The sequence below is a fragment of the Camellia sinensis genome, unplaced genomic scaffold, assembly GCF_055761805.1.
Source record: "Camellia sinensis isolate YWXY unplaced genomic scaffold, ASM5576180v1 Unanchor1, whole genome shotgun sequence".
In the NCBI taxonomy this organism is placed as follows: Eukaryota; Viridiplantae; Streptophyta; class Magnoliopsida; order Ericales; family Theaceae; genus Camellia; species Camellia sinensis.
This window is the reverse complement of record NW_028128987.1, coordinates 27674970-27689450: the sequence shown is the minus strand read 5'-3', so window position 1 is coordinate 27689450 and position 14481 is coordinate 27674970. Positions and strand designations below refer to the sequence as shown.

Here is a 14481-nt window from a genome sequence, read left to right as displayed (position 1 = left end):
TGAGAAGAAAAGAATGGGCTGAAAGGCGAAGAGGTCGTGGCAAGGAAGGAGGTCGCAGAGAAAAAAAGGAGACAGTGCGGCAACGATAATTGTAGCGGCGATGGGTAGGGTGTGAAGAAGAAGAAGAAGAAGACAAATGAGCGAGTTGTAGGAGTCGCTGTTGGTGATGATAGGGAAGGTCTGGTAGTATTGCCAGAGGACAAGAAAAGACTAGGGCATGGTGGTAGAGGCGGCCGGAGCTTGGTGGTTGGTCGGAGTTAGTGTCTGGCAAGAGGTATGATTTTGGTTATTTTGGTCATTTTGTTAAGGGACAAAATTGTATTAAAATTATTTTGCAAAAATGGGTTGTCCAACCAAACTCTTGGGGTGCATTTAGAGCCTCCCAAACAACTTATATGATATGGCTTTATTGATTAAGAGAAAAAAAATTAGGGTAATTCTATTTCCACACACTAATTCCTCTCAATACACACACTTAATAAATACCTTCTTTAGTACGCATATCAAACCCTAAAGCTATGTTTGGTTTCAATTTTTGAATCAGTTTTTAAAATAAAAAAATTTAAAAATATTTTTAAAATTTTGGCCCCCACAAAGATAAAACTATATGAAAATAATGAGCTTTTTTATTAATTATTATTGTCTTTATTAAATTTTTTTTTTTTTTTTTTTTTTTTTTTGGAAAACATGTTCTAAAACCAAACTAATCAAAAAAAAAAAAAAAAAAAAAGTCTAATGTTTCTTCCATTCACCCACTCTTCATTTGTTGTTGTTGCCACCACTTTCAACTCTCCATCGCCGCCGCCGCCGCCACCACTCCCAGCTCACCTCTTGCCATTCTAGACCTCTACAGTAAACCTTGAAAGTAGGTGATTCGTAGCGAAGGCTTGTGTGAGTGTATGGCTCATAGAGGGAAAAAAGTGGCGAGAGGGGGATGGAAGAGAAGAGAGGTGGCACTAGTGATGAAGAATGGTTGTGGACTACAACAAAAAGTACATTTTATAGCATTCATTTATAGCATTTTTAAAAAAAATGTTATAAAATAAAAGGCATTAATAGCATTTAGTAATAAGGGTCATGCTACGTCGCTCGAAACCGAGCGACCCCTAATCCCCTGAAATTTTTTTTTTTTTCAGAAGCAGGGGAAGGAGGAGGAGGAGGAGGTGGAACTGGAGGGGGCCATCAAAATGGAAGGAGGCGGAGGCGGGGCTGGGCAGAGGCTGCGACGGCGGGGCGGCTGGGCAGACGATCGGGGCTGGGCAGACGACCGGGGTTGGGCAGATGACCAACGGCGGCGACAGGCTGGGCTCTCTTCTCTCTCTCTCTCTCTCTTCCCCTCTTCTTCTCTCTTTCTCTCTCTCTCCCTCCTGCGTTTAAGAGTCGAAATGGAAGAAGAAGAAGAAGAAAAGAAAAAAAAAAAATGGCCAAAACGACGTCGTTTTGGCCATTAGGGGGATTCGGGGGGAAGAATTTCGGGGGACAAATCATTATCCTAGTAATAAAATGGTGTAAACAATTATCTGATCGTACCATTTTATTTTTTATAACTTTTTTTTTAATTATTTTTATACTTTTGATAGCAATTAAAAACCAATGTAATATATAAATTAATTTGGAAGCATATTGTAGATTTTATGGCGTAAAATAAATGCTAAGAAAGCCTTCTAAAAAAATTTACTTTAAATGTGCCCGCCTTTTTTTTGGGTCCGATTTTCAGCCTCATGATTTCCCTCTCCTTGTTTCTTTGCCCTATGCTTCTTCGTTCCTCTGTATTGTTTAAGGTTTCTGCTATAGGGTTTGTTAAGAGCAATTCCTCAATCAAGATAATTATTGTTCAAAAAAAGTCAAGGTAATTCTCTTCCGCTGCCTCTTTGTTCAGATTTGTAAAACACTAACCTGTTTTGTGTAATAGATTAAAATTTTTGGATCAACATGGGTATGGTTTTTATATATCTAACACAAAAGGATACAAACAAACTAAATTGTATAGATCTTACGAAATAGATACAAACAGATCACCTACTCTTGATCGGTTATTTTTTTTACTCTTTGTATTTATTAATCATTGTCTTTTCTTCCTATGTTATTATTTGGGTTTTGTGATTTTGATTTTGAAGTTTTCTTTTTGCTGAATATTTTAATGGATAGATTAGTACTGGATGGGATATTGATTGCTTGGGAGAAAAAAATCTTGAAAGTGTTTTGGGTCCCAACACGAACGATGGGAAAGTTGCCTTGCATAATTACTTTAATACACAATCAATAGCCTTCATCTTGAAATTTTTTTTGGCGGTCTTGCAACAATTTTATATGGTGCTTTAACTTAATTTTTTGAATAAATTGTCAATTAGTGGGAAGTGAGATAAATATTTACGGGGAATCTTTGTAGGGTGTTTTTATTTAATTATTATACAGAAAGAGTTGCATCTTCATATAGTTGTAAATATTTTTATTAATTAAAATAGTGAAATCCATCACTTTTGTGTTATTTTTTGAAGAAGACAAGAAAAATATTATGAGATGAATGATATGAAATATTGTTTCAAGATTGCCAAATAACCTCTTATTTTTATTTTTTGCCTTTTATTTTGTTGTGACATGTGTCTTGTTTGTTGACCATCATGGTTTTTACACTTCTGGCCTATTTTCAATACCTATCTTGTAAATTGTGATTTCTAGTTCTATGGCATCTTAGTCTTATTTTTTTAATCAGGAGCTAAATTAATTCTATATTCAGCCCACTTCAATTAATTATATTAGCTGATTTTTGTATATATTTTGCAATCTATTTGTGTGGTCTTCTCAAGTGATGTACATCTCGGCGGACACGCAAATATATATAAGAAATGATGGCATGTCGTCATGAAAAATGCCCCATAGGAGTAATTACATATGTAAGATTGAATGTTTTGCTCATGATATTTTTATTGGTTTACAATTGCAAGGGGTTGCCTGCAAGTTTTTTAATTTTGACTCCTTTTGTTGCTTTTTTCTTTTTTTTTTTCTCCAGTTACCTTGTTGTCATGGAAAGAAACATTTATCAGAACAAATTCTTGCAGATAATCCAAGGTATATACATGCTTCTAAAATTAGTTTGTCCTACTAATAATAACAATAGTTTTTTTTTTCCTTGTAATTTTTCATTTGGTTTGTTATTGTCATGTTGTACGATGTTGATTGTATTATATGGTGAGTCCACCTAGAAGTTTGATGTGTCTTTACCTTGAATGTGATCTTGAAACTTATTTCTCTAAATATATTGTTTAAATTTGTTTATTGACTAGGAATTTTATTTTCATTTTGCAGTTATTGCCTTTGGAAAGTACAGGGACTAAACTCATCACAAAAGCAAGCTTGAAGGATAGGAAATTTGTAATTAAAGAAGTGGATATTTGAATAACTAGTTTATTTTTATTTGTACATGGCTATGTTTTGTCCATTAGCATCCTTTGGTAACTTAATTTTTGTGTTTTATTAAGTCAACATATGACAAGTTTGTGTAATTATTTCAATCCTTTTAATGAATTTTGTGTAATTATTTTCAACATTGATGTTGAATGAAAATATGAAATTTTATTTTATAAAAAAAAATTACAATGATAGCGAGTAAAAAACTATTGCATGATGGTATTAACATCATGTATGACAACATCCGCAAATTATGAAAGAATTTGTAGCATGATAAAACTACTATTGTTATAATTCAATAGCATTATTAGAATGCTACGGTATTCTTTTGATAGCGTTCACATATAGCACTTAATAAATGCTATTGAAAATTATGGACTTTTAATAACATGGGCTAATATAGCATTCCAACAAATGCTATTATTTACTTTTGATAGTATTTTTTGCACGCTATAAAAAGTGATATTTGTTGTGTTTTAAAATTAGGGTCTGTGTAGAAGAAGATAAGGGCATAGTATTGTTATTAGGACAATTTTTTTATAAGCAAAACAACACACACAGATATTGGGATAACCCTGTTCTGTGTTATACTGATAATCCATAATTATGTTTGTGATTATGTGCTTAATGTGAAATTGAATGCTAATTATGTGATTATGTGTAGTTTTGAATTCACATCTATCCACCATAGGAAAATTTGTTCTGTATTCTAGCATAAATTGAAATTAAAGGTTGTGGAGGCGACAAAAACCAAAATTGATCATACCATTGCGATTAGCACAATTTTTAGAGCCTACGGTAAAATTTGATTAAAATTTGATTCGGATCAAAATAATTAGATTAAACTAATTAAATTAAGCCTAATCAATTAGCACTAAACCTTAATTAGCAATTTTGATTAGGCCAACATATAAATATGTTCTAATGTGCTTAAGCTCATGAGGTGAGCTCAAAAATTTTGAAATATACACTCTAAAGAGAGTAAACTCAACACTTAGAGAAAGAGAGAGAGAGGAAAGAGAATTGTGAAGGAATTGAACGAGATTTGAAAAATTGAACTAGAATACACTTGAATTCAAGCCTTAGGTATGATTTTCAACCTTAATCCTTGTAAATAAAACATGTAGAAGTTGAATTCATCTAGTTCTTGAGTTCATTTGCATGTAATTGTACAATGGAAGCATGAATCACTTTGAATTAGAAGAATTGAGTTGAATTATGTACATGCATGCATGAATCACCAATTTGAGATTGAATTTCATGGAGTTTTTCACATGCATGAAGCTACATTTGACATTTTTGAAGATGTTTCATAGTTTCACCACTTTTCATCTCATGCATGAGGGTTTTGAAAAGATTTAAAAAGAAAATAGTGCAATTCAAATCATGCATTGTTTCAACCTCATGATTTAAGCTTGATTTTGGAATTTGGTCCATGATTTCAAGTAGTTGGTTTCAAATTGAAAGTGTTTTCATGTTATACAACTTTTTTCCATGTTTTTGGTATCAACTTGAAAGCTTTGAGCCTTTGGAAACATGTTTTGAATTTCAAACACAGTTCTAGAAATTCTAGAATTCGACTAGTTTGCTCAAGCGCAAGAAGTGACGCTCGAGCATAAAAATTTAGCTCCCAAAAGTTTTACAAACAATTGCATGAAGGCTCGAGCGGGAAAAGTTACGCTTGAGCGAACCTTGTTTTGAACTGCTCTTGGCTCGAGTGACCAGTTCTTGCGCTTGAGCCTAAAATTCAAGCAACTAGTACTTTTGCAGACCACTCGAGTCACCAAAGTTGTGCTCGAGCAGAGTGCCCTGTTTTAGGAACTTTTAAAAAGTTATTTTATGTTCCAATTGTCATTCTCTTTCATTTCTGAGCATTCTTAGGCACACATTAGAGCATCCTGAATGAATTAAGGATACAAAAGAAGCCTAAGAGAATTAAGCAAATGAAAAAATGGATTGAATTGTATTATGACTCAATGTGTTGTGAATTATGTGGGGTCAAGTGCAAGGATGAATCAAGCACCGGAACACTATGAGTAATATCTTAGTAAAGATATTTTTGTGTATGCATTATTTTCTAACTGTTACCTATGTGGTAAGTTTCTAAACTTCTGAATTGGTACTATGAATGAGTATTTCATCTGTTTGATTCGTAATGAAATATGCAAAGTGATTGATGTATGAATATGAAATGAGCCCAAGGTCGTTCGATTTATTGACAAGGATACGGATTGGGCCTGAGGCCGTTTTGTATGACTGTTAAATGGACCAAAGGTTGTTTTGAATAAGAGATTGATTGGACCTAAGGTCGTTTTGAATACGAATAGGAATATGAACATGATCATGGATCCGAATGTGCGCACGATTGTGAATATGAAATGTTGGACCTAAGGTCGTTTTGCATATAATGGACCCAAGGTTGTTTTGCACGTAATGGACCCAAGGTTGTTTTGTACATATGAATTGGACCCAAGGTCATTTTGAATATAAGGTCATTTTGTATATAGATATGATACATAGATTTTGATTTAATGAATCTCATTCATGAACTACTTTACTATGATATTATTCACTGGGCGTTAGCTCGTTCTTTATTTATATGTATGTAGGTGAGCAAAGGAATGTCCCGCCCCAGCCTTAGTGAAAGTATGTAAGAGTATCCAATTTTTCGAAGTCAACTAAGGTCGCCTTATGCAAGAGGCCTTACTTTTGTTTTGTTTTTCCTTTTGTTCTTTTATGGTCATATGTGACCAAGTTTGTGTATAACCTTGGTTTTTGTTAAGACTGGGTTTAGAATGATCCTGGATATATGTATTTACATACTCTGAATGTTGTATGGTGTGAATTATAGCATAAATGAGAAAAGTTTTTGCTATGCCATGTATGCATAGCTCATTGGACAATCTTTACAAGTTCTGTTTCCGCATGTTTGGCCCCTTATTATTAACTATGACTTGATTTCTGTCTGTGGCAGTAGGTAATCTCACGATTACCGACCGGTTATGATCCTAATCCATAGGGGCGGGTTCAGGTCATGACAGATATATATTGATCAATAACAATCATAGTTGTTTACATTCTAAGCTAGTTTATGCGCGGGATAAATTACAAATCGATCAAATTTATATATAATAAGTAACCTAAAATATTTAGTCATGTTAGAATAGTATAGAGAGAGAAAATAATATGTATTGTATATGATCAATCAATCAATACAATAAGAGAAGCCTGTATATATAGGCCAAGAAAACCTAGGTGTACAAGAAACCTAGATGTATAAGAATGCAAGAATCCTAAGTATAATAGGAATAGATAACAGCTAACACCCCCTCAAGCTCAAGGTGGTAAGGAAGATATCAACTTAAGCTTGGCGAGGAGAAAAAAGAAGCATCCTGGAAAATGAGCTTTGGTGAAGAGGTCGGATGTCTGACCAGCAGAGGTAACAAAGAGAAGACGAACAGTACCCCTAGTAACATGCTAGCGTATGAAGTGGCAATCTATCTCAATATACTTGATGCGATCATGGAAGACATCGTTATATGCAATCTGAATAGCACTCTGGTTGTCACAATAAAGATTGGTAGTAATAGAATGAGAAACTCCTATATCAGAAATAAGCCAACGAAGCCACACAAGCTCCTGAGTAGTCTTAGTAAGAGCACGATACTCAACCTCGGTACTAGAATGAGTAACAAGAGTTTGTTTCTTGCTATGCTAAGCAATGAGAGAGGTGCCCAAGAAGAAGCAGAACCTAGTAGTGGAACGACGGTCAGTAGGATCCCCTTCCCAATCTACATCAGAAAAGGCATTGAGCTGTAGAGAATACTAGGCGAAGTAGTGAAGACCATGAAACAGAGTTCTTTTAAGATAGTGTAAAATGCAAATCAGAGTATCATAGTGTGGAGAGCGGGAGGCAGTCATGAATTGACTGACAATGTGAACAGCATAAGCAATAGCTGGATGAGTAAGCATGAGATAGACAAGACTGCTAACTAGCTGACAATATAGAGTGGCATCAAACGATAGAGAACCTTCAAGAGGTGTAAGACGAGTCTAAAGATCAACGGAGTAGTGGCAGTCTTGCAATCAGTAAGGCCAGTACGAGCTAAGAGATCAGAAGTATAATTGGCCTGGGTAAGAAAGTAACTAGATGAATCTTGAGAAATTTCCATGCCAAGGAAGTAGCTAAGCAAACCCAAATCTTTCATCTCAAACTGGTGACGGAGAAACTGTTGGAGACTAGAAATACCCACGGGGTCATCTCTACTGATAATCATATCATCCACATAGAGGAGAAGGAGAATAGTACCACGCTCCATCTTACATATAAACGAGGTAGAATCATGGGCACTAGAGGAAAAACCAAAGTCATGAATAGTAGAGCTGAACTTGGCAAACTAGGCACACGAAGCTTGTTTCAAACCATACAAAACATGACGAAGTTTGTAGACTTTGTTTGATGGAATATAAAAACCAGGAGGAGGTTGTATATAAACTTCCTCAATGAGTTCACCTTTGAAGAATGCATTCTTGACATCCATCTGATAAAGACTCCAGTGGCGAGTAGCAGCCACTGCAAGTAAGCAACGAATGGAAGTAAGACGAGCAATAGGAGCAAATGTTTCTTCATAGTCAATGTCATACTCTTGAGTAAACCCTCGGACAACAAGACAAGCTTTGTAATGCTCAATGGAATCGTCAGAATGAGTTTTGATCTTGTAAACCCATTTGCAACTAACAGTACACTTGCCAAGAGGAAGATCAACCACATCCTAGGTATGAGTTTTATCAAAAGCCTGCAGTTCATCAATCTTAGCTTGTTGCCAAAGAGGATTAGAACAAGCTTCTTGATAGGAAATAGGTTCATGAGAAGAAAAGGCAGTGGAACCAACAATATAATTATGGAGAAGAATAGAAGGTTGCCTTACCTGTGTAGAATAACACTCTAGTGGAGGAGGAACCTCAATGGGAGAAGGTGTAGGGCCATCAGCAGACACAGGATCCTCAGGATGGACAATAGGCGTAGGCGGTTGTGGAATCATGGAGTCAGAATTTGCATCAAAGTCATCAGAAAACAGGTCTATAGAGAGATCATTAAAGATCAGTGAGTGGATAGACTGTGGTAGATGAAACTTGGAAAGATTTGAGAACATTTTGTGTTCCCAGAAGACCACATGACGGGAAATATGAAGTCGCTTGGAGATAGGATCCCAACAACGATACCCTTTATGTTCTATACCATACCCTAGAAAATAACAAAGACGAGAGCGAGGTTCTAGCTTATTGTGTTCATGAGACTGAAGTAGAACAAAATAAGCAGAAACAAAAACTTTAAGAGTGGTGTAGTCAGGAGGAGAACCATACAAGCGCTTATAAGGAGAATTATTAGCTATGACAAGTGTAAGTACACGATTTATGGTGTGGATGGCAATAAGGGCTGATCCTCCCCAAAACTGTTCAGGAGAAGAAGATGATATGAGAAGAGCCCGAGTAGTGTCTAGAAAATGACGGTGCTTCCTTTCGGCTCGTCCATTTTGTTGGGACGTGCCTGCACAAGATCGATGAGATAGTGTACCATTAGCCAAAAGAAAAGAAAGAAATTCAGAATCCAAGTACTCTTTAGCATTATCAGAACAAAAGATTTTAATAGTATGAGAAAACCGAGTGCGGACCATGACAGAGAAATCATAATAAATCTGTTTAAGTTCATATTGATTTTTAAGAAGAAAAAACCAAGTATAACGAGAAAAATCAACAAAAATCACAAAATATCTTAACCCTCCCATGGTTGGTGTGGAGGAAGGTCCCCAAATATCTGAATGCACAAGATCAAAAGGAGCAGTAGACATAAAAGTACTATTATTAAAATATAATGTAGGTTGTTTAGCAATTTGACAAGATAAATAATCGACATCTTCAATATGGACACGACCTAGCTGACCACCAGAAACTAAAGTTTTCAAACAACTAAAAAAGACATGTTTTAAGCGACAATGCCAAAGGTGAAAAAAAGACATGGCAGAAATAGATGCAGCAGAGGAAGTAATAGAAGTAGCAGTAGATGATGTGTGCGGAGCAGCAGTAGATGATTTGTGGAGAATGCAAAGATGGGTAAGCTTGAACAGACGTCTATGCTTACGGCCTATCCCAAGGATCTATCTCGTCAGAGGGTCCTACACCGTACAACCATTAGCAGAAAAGGTAACAGTTAGACCAAGTTCAGATAACTAACCAACAGAGATAAGGTTCAATTAAAGAGCAGGAATGTCATAAGCATCAGAAACAGACACAGTAGAAGTAGAAATTTGACCAATGTGACGAACAGTTATATGAGAACCATCAGCAATGTGTATGATAGGGACAGAAGATGATGATGATATAGAAGAAAACATAGTAGAGTCAGAAGTCATATGATTATAACATGCGGAATCAAAATGCCATGTTGCATTACCTAAAGTCACTGAAAGAGCAATAGAGTGAGAAGTACCGAATTTGGCAAGCACCTGTTGGATGATGGACTCAACATCATCCATAGAAAAGGAAGGAGTAGTGGAATCAGTGGAGTGGTGAGTAGAAGAACCCTTAGAGGCAACAGCACCAGAGCGAGAACCTTGGCCAGATTTGGACTGATACCCAGAACCAGAAGACCCTTTCCTAGATGAAGTATTGGAGAGAGCTCGAGGACAATTGTATTGGAGATGACAGGGAGTAGTCTTGTAGCAAGTAAAGCATTCGCGAACCTGGCGCTGAACAAAAGAATGAGTGGCTGACAAGCCACGGTTGTGACAATATTGGCATGAATTAGCTGGCGGTGAAGATTAGGAACTCTGTGATAATGGCGTAGCAAGAACAGGATCCATATTCTGAGATTTGAGAGTCCTAAAACGAGTCTCCTCTAATAATAGTTCAATAATGGCTTACTCTAAAGTGGGCGAGGGCAAACGATGGAGCAATAAGATCCATAAGGAACTGTAATAGACGCTAATGATTCCGATAAGTAATAAACAGATGTACATCCTCAGAATATGCCCATGTAGGCTCAGAAAGAGCTAGTTGGTCCCAAACAGACGACATCTGGGATAAGAATTCATTGATAAACTGACCGGGTGCCTGGCACATATGATAAAGAGTCTGTAACAGTTGATATTGATGAGCATGGCCAGTGGTCTGATAACGGTCCCTCAAGAAATCACAAATTGCTTTGACAGGGGAAGCAATTTGATCATCATCTTGGAACTGGCCAAACTAGAGATGAATGAAGGGAACTGAGGTAGCCCGCAACCATGTGATAATTTGATAATTCTTACTTTTCCATTCGTCAAGACGGTCATCGAATGCAGAATCAGTCTCATCCTCCTTTTGGTTAGATTTGGGAAGAGCACCAGTAATGATCCGCCAAAGTCGTTTCCCTTTGGTGAAGCTAGAGAGAGCTTGGGCCCAACTAATGTAATTTGACCCATTAAGTATAACAGAAATAGAGTGGATGTGCTTGGTACGATCCATAAGGAGAAAACAAGAGAAGATTGCTAAAACGGAAATCACCAATAGATTCAGAAGACTGAAAAACCTTGGGGACAGGTATGGCTGACGTCAACACTATGGCTGTGATGACATCAGCAGTTGAGTCAGGGGAGTAGGGTTGACATCAGCGGTTAAGTAAGGCTGACGTTAGCGGCTAAGGCAATACACAGCTAAGGAAGCCGATTGCAGCGGCACACGACTAAGGGAAGCCAGACAGAAGTCTATGGGCGGCACGTGGCTAAGGAAAGTCGGGCAAAAGCCGATGGCTCAGCAGTTAAGGAGGAAGTCGATGGCAGCACATGGCTGAGGCGGAAGCAGAGTGGAAGCCAAGAGCTAATTAGCTGAGAATGGAGCCGAGACGGTACGTACATGTGCATGCTGAAAGTGACAATAACAAAAACTGATGTGCTGAGTGTTTGGGGGCGCGTGAGAGAACATGAGGCATCCGATGGAGGTGATTTTGGTGGCGTTGGCTTCATCTTGAAGAGACGAAGAGGCTAGTATAGACCAAACGTGGAAATAGTGATGGACTAGATACGCAAAAACCAGCGGGGGACATAAATAATCTGCTAGAAAAAGAGAGAAAAAAAAAACAAGTGATGAAGTAGAAGAAAAAGAGGCTAGGAGAGAATCCTAGACTCTAATACCATGTAAGAATAGTAGAGAGAGAAAATAATATGTATTGTATATAATCAATCAATCAATACAATAGGAGAAGCCTGTATATATAGACTAAGAAACCTAGATGTACAAGAAACCTACGTGTATAAGAATACAAGAATCCTAACTATAATAGGAATAGATAACAGCTAACAAGCCATACTTCGGATATCTGAAATTAAACATAGTGCAGACCACTCCGCTTTAGTAGTGCCTTGCAAAACATTCACCAAAGGTTGACAATCAAGGAAGACGAAGAGGCAATTTCCACATTTGTCTCTTGCCCACAAATGAGCTTCCAAATAGGCTTTAGTTGTAGCTACGAATAGAGAGGGCAAATGACACTGACTTGCTCCTTGCCCAATTTGGTTTTGATCTTCATCATAGCACACCCAAGCACTTCCAACAGAACCACTTTGCGCATTCCATGAACCATCCACCAGCACCACCCAGACCTACAAGTGCTCATCATTGGTAACATAATTAATTAGTTCACAAAAAGGATAATCACATAAGTTTCCATTTGCTGTCAGTGTGGTTTAATTTATCTAATTTGAATCCTTGTGCTATGGTCATTTTGCTAGAATCAAAGGAGGCACAGTTTCGATGTCTCCATATAGCCCACAGCAAGGCAATTAATTGTAGTATAGCCTCCTCATCTTGCACAGCACTAATCCAAAATTCAAGCCAAGATACAAACCCCATTAGTCTACCGCAAGTAAAATCCAGACATAGTGAAGAACCCTTCAAATGCTTTGACCATCAGGGCATTCAAAAAACAAATGTTCTAAAGTTTCTTCACCCTAGCCACAATGCGCACACCTCCCATCTATATTAATCTCCCTTTTCCACAAATTCCATTTAACTGGAAGGATATTGTGAAAATATTTCCACAAAAGCATTGACCATTTTGGTGGGATCTTGAGATGCCAAAGCCATTTCCACAAGGGGTTAAGGGTTGATGAATGGGAATTACTACTACAATTTTGGAGCCCCAAAGCCTGCAAATAGCCACACTTAACCGTATACTCACTGCTATGATTACGTTCCCAAATTAATTTGTCTACAGAACTATACATGAGATTTTCACCTCATACAGCGCCTCGTTCAATTCTTTCGAAATCATTGGATCCTTTTCCTCGTTCAAGAATCTCCTCCTTTCTTCCACTCCGTCCCAACAGGACCTATTTAATCACGTTTTCATGTTCCAATTGAACACTTTCCATTTTTAATTTTGATTCTTCTCAAAGGAGAAGATTATTCTCTCTACCAAACGTATGTAGCTCCAATCACGATCTTATAATAAGAACAAGAGATTGAATTTGTTCATTTGGAATCTAGGATCTTTTACTTCATTTTTATAACACAAGGCCTCATCGGAATTTGTTAACAGAAATTTCATTAAATATGTGAACTGAGCGAAATTAATGTGTGGAAATAGAATTATTCAAAAAAATCTATTGGAATAAAAGTGCACCAAATAAGGTTTATGGGTAAAAAAAAGGAAAAAGAAGAAGAAGAAACATCCAAAAAGACGGTTTTTATTTACAAATATAATATTGCCACACCATTGTTTTAGAATTTTTATAAACAAGGTTTAAAAGGTAATTTAAGGCAGAACTTATGAGAAAATTTAGTGAGCTTCTATTTGCACACACCCATTCCTCTTTGTGCACATCCTTCTCAATACACACACTTAAAAAATTAATCATAAGTTATTTTCTCACTCCACACACCTCTTATTTCACATCTACACTCAAATGCAAATCATGCACACACCCTCAGAGAACACACACAAACCCCTCAAACCCGACTCTCACACACACACCCATCTTTCATACTCTACTGTTCGTCCCCAAAAGCTTCATTCATCCATTGAAGACGTCTTATTGAAGCATTGGCATTAAAGAGCATTGAACAACATCACTTCAATCATTGAAGAAAATCTTCACATTTGGAGAACTGAGGTTAGTTTACTTATATTAATCATCATTTCTATTTCATTTGTAATGTAGGGTTTGTTTTTACCATTTTTGAAACGAACGCATAGCCCACCATAATTGAGCACTTTGTTCCTCATTCGAAACTAGTTTTCCGAAAATAAAATATTTGTTCGGAAATAGAAGTCCGAAAATTAACATTTTATTTGACATTAGAATTCCAAATGTTTTTATTTATTTTGACATTCTACTTCTGAATTTCTTTAATTCATTCGGCATTCAACTTCCAAAAGTAATTTATTTTTTCGTTTTTCAACTTCTGAATAGTAAAGATATTGGCAATTTTCAACTCCCAAACGGTATTTTTTTTTTCTTCTCTTTTGTATATTCTTTTTACAATTGTATGCTCATTAAATAAAATATATTACTTTTGCAAATAATATGGATTCTGAACGTGAATAACGTGTCCCACCTATTGCTTCAAATAGAAGACGTAATGAATTGTGGGATGTTGAGCATGAACGAGGACGAGGGCGTGGGCGAGGACGAGGTTGGGATCGTGGTTGAGGTTGTGATCCAGTTCCAGTAGAATATGATATCCCCAAGCTAGTCACAGTCAAAGTCGTAACCAAAGCCGAAGATTAGTTGAGGTGATATGCCTAACATTGTCATGGAGGATGCCCCTTTACCCAATTCTCCTACTGTCCAAGAAGAGGACCTTACTCATGCTTTTCTAGGTGGACCGACTGATCCATCAATACTGCGGAGTTTCAATAGTCATGTCTCTGCAGCTATTTGGCATTATAAAGAAAAATTTGCTATTTGAAACTGCAAATTTAGTATGAAATTTACGAATTTGAAATATAAAATGGAAAAAAAAAAAAAAACTTTTACTTCATTCAGAAGTACAACCTCAAAAAATGTTGATGTTCGAATGTAGTTGTTCGAATTA

The 14481-nt window shown here is 36.7% G+C and overlaps 1 long non-coding RNA gene across 1 annotated transcript; it reads left to right on the top strand.

Annotated features, from left to right (window-relative positions):
* The first annotated feature begins 1676 nt into the window (after window positions 1–1676).
* On the top strand, window positions 1677–3600 carry LOC145814243 (uncharacterized). The gene is made up of 3 exons (XR_014357587.1): window positions 1677–1849; window positions 3011–3069; window positions 3307–3600. It is a non-coding gene; the product is annotated as an uncharacterized LOC145814243 (long non-coding RNA).
* The last annotated feature ends 10881 nt before the right edge of the window (window positions 3601–14481 follow it).